The 7,004-nt window shown below is 45.5% G+C and overlaps 1 protein-coding gene across 1 annotated transcript in view; it reads right to left on the reverse strand.

Moving 5' to 3' along the window:
- LOC105693592 overlaps positions 1-6,401 on the reverse strand; it is a 100,129-nt gene extending 93,728 nt beyond the window's left edge. Inside the window, exon 1 of the mRNA XM_048654462.1 lies at positions 6,372-6,401. The gene's annotated coding sequence lies outside the window, so the exon portion shown is untranslated. The remainder of the gene's footprint in view (positions 1-6,371) is intronic.
- Between the last annotated feature and the right edge of the window lie 603 nt (positions 6,402-7,004).

Below are 7,004 nucleotides of genomic sequence, written 5' to 3' on the forward strand. Positions count from 1 at the left end.
GAACGTTGCTCGGTTTTCAATCGAGGTGAATTTTAATCACCATTGTTTCCTTACAGAATATTATACCGCAAAAGAATCAGAGCAACACCCCGACCTCTGCGCGAAAATCCTCAATTTTGATTCGAACATTTGCTCAGATGAACGAGAGAAAAATTCCTGATTAAACGTTTCCGAAAGCAGGCGATTCAATTTTGACTATTTTCTAATTCTTTGAAGGAGTAAATGAAGCGAACCTCCATCACGGGCAATAATTCAACGCAGACTTGCGAATGCTTTTATGAATGAACCGCAGTAACAGTAGCAGCGATAAAGCGTTTGCCGCTCATACTACGTGCATATACGCGCATTACTTAATTTCAAATTACTACACCAACGGTGCACCGAATGTACAATGGAATCAACGCGTCGTCTATTTGTACCGATTTGGAGAGACGTGCGAATGTGCAGGTGATCAATGATTAAATTACCGAGTCCGCGGCGCCGTGGTGTTGGATTTATGCATACGAACTCCTTACATCCGAGTCAGGCGAACATAGATCGCTAATTAAAGAGCGTAAAACGAAAAAAGAAGAACGGTAACCTCGGGATCGCTGGAGGGGAAAGAAACTGGCGGAAATCGAGACGTTGAAACTCCGGATCACCGTACGACGCCAGGTCAACGCGCGCCCTCAAGCACAACATCTGTATAAAGCGTCGGGGCGCCCGATGCCTGATTACAAGACCGTCGCGTCGGCCGGCGGAATCTCCGCCGCATATGAAACCAATCTTTCGAATCTGCTCGGCGAAATCGCGACGCTGAAATTCCCGAACTTCAGATTTCATGCGGCGCGACCGAGCGGGCCGCCGAATGTCACGCGAATAATTCCACGTTCGAGTGAAATTACGAGATAATACGTGACGCTGTATTGTAAGGAAAAATCGTCAAAGGGGGAGGGATCCCACCAACCGGTTCGGTCGTTCGGGAGTCAGCGCCGCGTTGAATAAGTCGGAGTGTTCATTTTTGAATTATACCACTTCCCGTTGGCATTGCGGGTCGACCGATTTGTTGAAAACGTTCCCCCATCGCGATATGTTAAGCATTATTTATCGGCAGTGGTTTTCTGTTGGATGGTGTTGTCACGGGTTTGTATTACCTCCGTAACAGCAGCAGCACGGCGCGAACATATATTCGTATAATATACGCGGATATGGGATATTCACAGGAGGAAGAGAACTCTGCGGTATCGGAAAAAGAACAAGAATAAAAATCGGAATCAGAATCGGAATCGGAATGAGAAACGTAAAAATGAGAGGTAGATTCGAACAAGCCCGAAGGAGGTGGGCATCTCGCACCCTGCATGCTGAGCTACCAGCACGTGATCACCGCCTCGACTCGAGGTATACGTATACCTACGTGCACGTATAGAGCTGTGTAAATGCATATAAGTGTACGTACGATCCGGCGTTGGTAGTCCCGAGAGTCCTGCAGGGCCTCTCAACGCCCCATGACCCAACGATACATCGAATGTCCCTCGTTCCCTGCCGGACGGCGGTACACACCGTCCAGAATAATTGAGCTTTTTCAAATTTTACTTTTTAATTAAAAACACGGGTATAGACAAGGCCATTCATTAACGCAACGGTGATACACCGACGCCGGCAACGCCAGCACCGGCAATAAAACGGTACGCGAAGAACCCTCCGAACATCCGTAAGGACTATAATTCTACGAACAATTGTTCATATTCTGACTTCTACTCGATCGTGTCCAGAGACACGGCGACGATTTAATTAGAAAAAAAAGAATAAAATGAGAATGATACGAAAAAATATTAGAAGAAAACTGTACGTTCGGAAAGCATAGAGAAGAATATTGAGAATTATAGATGGGTGAGTTATCACCGTCGCTCTCACCTGACCACCGAACATCTCGTTCGTTGGCAAAAATGATCGAGCGCGTAAAAGAATGAGAATCGCTGGTCTATTGGGACCGCATTCTCGGGCTCGCCAACGTAGCGTTTGAAGACTGCATTTGGAGCGGCGATGTAATATGGTAGATACTCTATATGAGGAGCTGTCCTGTCGTTTCTGGCTGCAGGCCGTATGCAGAATGAAATACTTTAGTCTGGTTGAACGTCGTCGGCAATGCAGCAGAAACGACGCCGGCATTTCTGGTATTATATCGGTGTGCCTCGCATACGTACGCGCCATACAGTCCCCGCAATAATATGTCGCACGCGGCGGTTATAGTTTCCGATCTTCGTCCTCCGCTCTAACCGCCCTGCGAGGATTTTTACTTCGCTTGCATTCTCAACGTGTCCCGGAATTTAAACGCGCTGATTTTTTCCCCCCCTCATCAACGACGCACTTTTATTTTTTTTCTCTCTCTCACTTCTTTCCTTCTATATTTTCTTTCATCGGGGTAAAAGACCGCAAAATATTGCACGACGTGTTTTAGTACCGCGTCGACGACGATCTTGTGAAATTTCCAAATAAAGGACATCCGAGCGAGAAAATTAAGGATATTTTTTCTTTCTTCCTCTCAACGTTTGAAAAATAAATGAACGGATCCGAAGCAAAATTACTTCGACGGAATTGCGGATAGAATTTATTTCTCAATTCGTGGCAGTTTTCAAAAGGGTACTGAAATCCTCTGGACACGAATCAGGCAGGGTCTAGTTGGTGAGAGAATTAAGGAAACTAGAATTGTGTGTGTAGAGGGGCCGAAAAAAAATGAAAAAAAGAGAATCTGTCCGTAATTAACTCCATCAGAGGTCACGGTGTACCGAGTATATAATACCGTTGGGCCCCGTTGTGTTTATAAAGCAAATTACGAGTGACTCGCGGTGCACCTGACCACCTCGGAAACCGAGTCATTAAGTCCCCGATGATTAATAGCCCCGATCTAATAGTCCGTCATAACCCACCCTCGTATCTTTTCTTCGCGTGCGAAATTGGGCCCTGAATTAATTGAGCTCAATTTCACGGTTCTCGCTATACCTGTATACCATATAAAAGTAAGAGCGTACGACACCTGCTTTGGAGCGCTCCCCCTTTCCTTATAATGTGTAATAATCATCTCTTGACGTCTCTCTCAACATTGCTTTACATCGCAGGCTGATTGTGCGTCGGGCAGATGCAGCATGTCCCGGTAAAACGCATCCTGATCAAGCGAAACTTCGAAGGAATAAAAATTTTTCTTTCTTCTCGTGAAATCCAAGATTTTGAAAAAATGAAAATAGAAATTCGAAGCAATGAGATATTTTCGGTATCGCGATAGATTCGGTCATTTTTAATCTTTTTGATCCTTGTATTCCGTACGTACGCGTTGCGGGATTTCGTTGCGAGGCAGGCGAGTCGAGTCGGAGTCGGTATCACACGTACGTACAATAGGGCTGGGCCAAAACGAACGGTGACAAAGTTTATAAATCTGGAGAGCTCGGCGGAGCCCCGCAGGATCGGGCGGATAGGCACCGTGAGCGACCGAGTCCCGCAGGCTCAGGTAGGGGGCATCAAACTCCCAGGGTCTGACCAGCGTGGCCCCTACAGGGGGTCCAGTCATACTGACATGTTTATCACACCCGGACTGCGTTATGTTTCTCCTGACTTGCGTCGCGCATACGTTCCGCGCTGCGTTATAATACGTCCTCTGCGGAGCCGCGTCCACCTTTACGACGTTTTACGTTACTGGTGACAATATCCCCCCCCCTCACCGTCCCGCCCCTCTTTCACTTCGTTTATTTGCTCCTACCCTCGTATAGTGAAAAACTAATGTACGTACACGAAATATATCCGGAATCGGGGGAGAGGGGAGCTGATGTTGTACCTACAGTCACGAGAGTGGATACAGAACCCCTGCGATCTACATTCGTTTCACATTGTAAAGTTGTACAATTTTAGGGCTGTCAAATACCGGTGGAGGTAGAAGGCACCTCCGACGTTTCCTTGGAAAATTTTTTATCCATCGTCATCATTTTTATCCGCACATATTCACGATACGTTGTTTTACATTAACGTCCGCGGAAGCGATGGAGCGTCGGATACCCGGTAGGCAACATCCTTGAATTAAGTCGAATGCGAAGCGAAATCGTAAATTTTCGACGGGGGCAGGGTGTTAATTACCGTACATGACTTTGTAATAATAATTTTTCCATGATAAAGTGGGGCGGCATCGTTCGCGCGGCGGTAGCAGCGGTTCACGACGGTTTTACGTAGCGCGGCTATCGGTCAGCAAATTCAACGCCGCGCACCGTATGCGATATTTACGATACGAATGAAATACGCGCGAACGAATAGAACGAAAAACGGACAACTGCGGCATGACATGTATAATAATATCGCACCGCGAGACTCCGTAGACAGCGTTGAAACGGTAGAATATGTGCAAGTGGATAGCATACGCGATGAGAAGACTACCGCAACAGCCAGCAGACAGACGGTCAGACGTTGCTGCCGCTGCTGTTGCTGCTGCTGTTGCTGGTGTGTTGAAGAAAATATAATACCGGCTCGCTGAAACGTATATGTGAGCATTACGTAACGCATTAAGATCTACAGATTACGAAGTGCAACAAATATTAGGTTTTATTATTCATCTTCTAACTCCTATCGCAGCCAGTCATCTACTACTACGAGGCACACGGGGATAGTTCTCCTCTACCTCGTGCGTACCCGTCGCCATATATATTCGAGTCTGTCCGTCTCTCCGTACGTCCGTTCGTCTCTCCTCTCCCGTCCAGTCCGTCCTCTTCTCATTTTTCCTATAATATTCGAGAATACGACCGAATCGCATATTGCCATTAAAATATCGATGATTTTGTGTCTGTAAACCCATTCACGTTTTAGAGCTTGAAAGGGATGAGAGAAGAATTTTTGAAATGCCGAAACGGTATTGCCTCTTTAATCTTCAGAGCTCGCACATGATGTTTGGATAGAATTTCCGTGCACGTAGAGAGGGTGAGTTTTTCAGCGGTCGAGTTGACTCGTGTGTTAGCGATGGGTGAGATTAATTTCGTCGTTCCGTAAAACTACTATACGGTCTAGCCGAGCGGTGTGTATGTGCGAAATAGCGCAATGTATCTTTCGAGTAGGTGTACGTACGCACAGATATCCAGCGTACAAGAATATAGGTATGCAGATACTGTGTCAAGAAAACCGCTACAGCCCATGAATTTATTATTCAAAGTTAACTCACTCGATCTCCGTATATTACACTGACTCACTAGGCATCCCCTTCGCCGCTTTACGAACACCACGTGAATTTGCCGTTCTTCTTATTTGTGTAATTTCACCGTGTACTCGGCGACTTCGTCATTCGTCGGTGTACGAACGGTCTCTCAAATTTTGCGAGTTTTTTCGAAAATCGCACCTTCGAAAATTGGTAATTTATATTCTCGATTCGACCGCGGTGACAGAGTTTTTATCCCCGCAATTTGAATCAATGAAAAAAATTAAAAATTCCATATTTCTTCCGCGTATGTCACGGGCCATTCTCACCGCGGTGTTCCCGTCAGCTATACGTATAACACGCTCTAACATCTGGACGAAAAGATAACCCGCGCGAGCGGTCGAGTTTTGGAGGAACATTTGGCTCGGCTTCACTTCCACTGTCACTTCTGAGAAGCATTAATCGTTCCCTGCGACACGTGTTCATCTCCAATACTGTATGCGCGCTTTGCATACAGCGAACGACGACGACTGTTCCCCGGTGCAGAGACGACACTCTTAATTCTTCGCTATCTATCCGAGGAGAAATTGACCGCGACGACATCCATCCCAGATAAACCAAAGATTTTACGCTATTTTTTTCGAAAACGGTGCACGAGGACCTTCCACGTCGATATTATTTTGACTTTGGTCCGTCATCGTTTCGCTTCGTATAGAGAAGAAAAAGGGATTTAAAACTGTAACATCTATCCGTTGAGCGGTTCGTTATTTTCCGACATATTTACGACGCTCCTTCTTCTGATGAAGAATTTCGAGCATCGGACATTTGGAATGATTTTGTGAAATAATTATTCGAGGCCAAAGGTCAATTTGCGATAAGGTGGTCGTGTACAGGGACAAATCGTTGATCGATTTAGAATGTTCATTTTCTTGATAAACTTATTTTTTTTTCTAACGAGCAGATGTCCTCGATAATTTAATCTTCGATCAATTACCGTACTAATTACTAATAAAACATCAAAAACTAACGGAGACTCGTACACGCCGCCGATTCACCGATCCTCGTGGATCGTGACTGTCAGAAAATCTCGAGAAGCTATAGGTCAGCTCTTAAAAATAAGTTAAAAGGTAATTCACGGCTATTTTCCGCCTCATTGTCTCGATTACTTTTAAGCACCGCTTTACGAGTCTGAAGATTGCGATCTGTACCTAAGAAAATATTTACTTACAAGTCCGACTGGTGCCGGCCTTCTCATGCCCCTCATAGTAATCCCAAAACTGACCGATTTTCGGACTCCTCCCTCGGAATTCTTTCGAATCGGTCCGATTCTTTGTTCACCGATGAAGTTGGTGTTTTTTCAAGATCTGCAACAGCGATCCACGATGTAAGTCAAAACCTGAACCGCGCGGTTTCAGACGACTTTTCATCGGGGTAAATTTTTTTCAGAACCACGTCTAGTGTAAGCAGGTACGAGCAAAAAAAAAAATAAAAAAAAAGAAAGAAAGAAAAATCCAAAGAAATCTTTAACCGCTCCGACGAAATGTATGAAAATTTTCTCATGACTCCGCACCGTCCTACCTATGAAACGTTCCGCACCCTATAATTATTTCCGCATGGCGTCTGAAGTGTGTTCGCCCTGTTTCGGGGTACTCTCGATACTCGATACGCTTGTATAAAGATGTAAATCTCCTCCCGGCCGAATCTAAGTATCAAAAGCTGTAGGCAGAATTTCTCCAAAATATCCGAGGGGACTGCGTCGAGCTGTAGGTAAGTGAAATATAGTTACAACGCCATACTTGACACGGTGTCGATTTTCTTCTTCCGCCCCTAAAGAACGCCGGTCATATCGCGTCGGCAATAT

The sequence above is a fragment of the Athalia rosae genome, chromosome 4, assembly GCF_917208135.1.
Source record: "Athalia rosae chromosome 4, iyAthRosa1.1, whole genome shotgun sequence".
NCBI lineage: Eukaryota > Metazoa > Arthropoda > Insecta > Hymenoptera > Athaliidae > Athalia > Athalia rosae.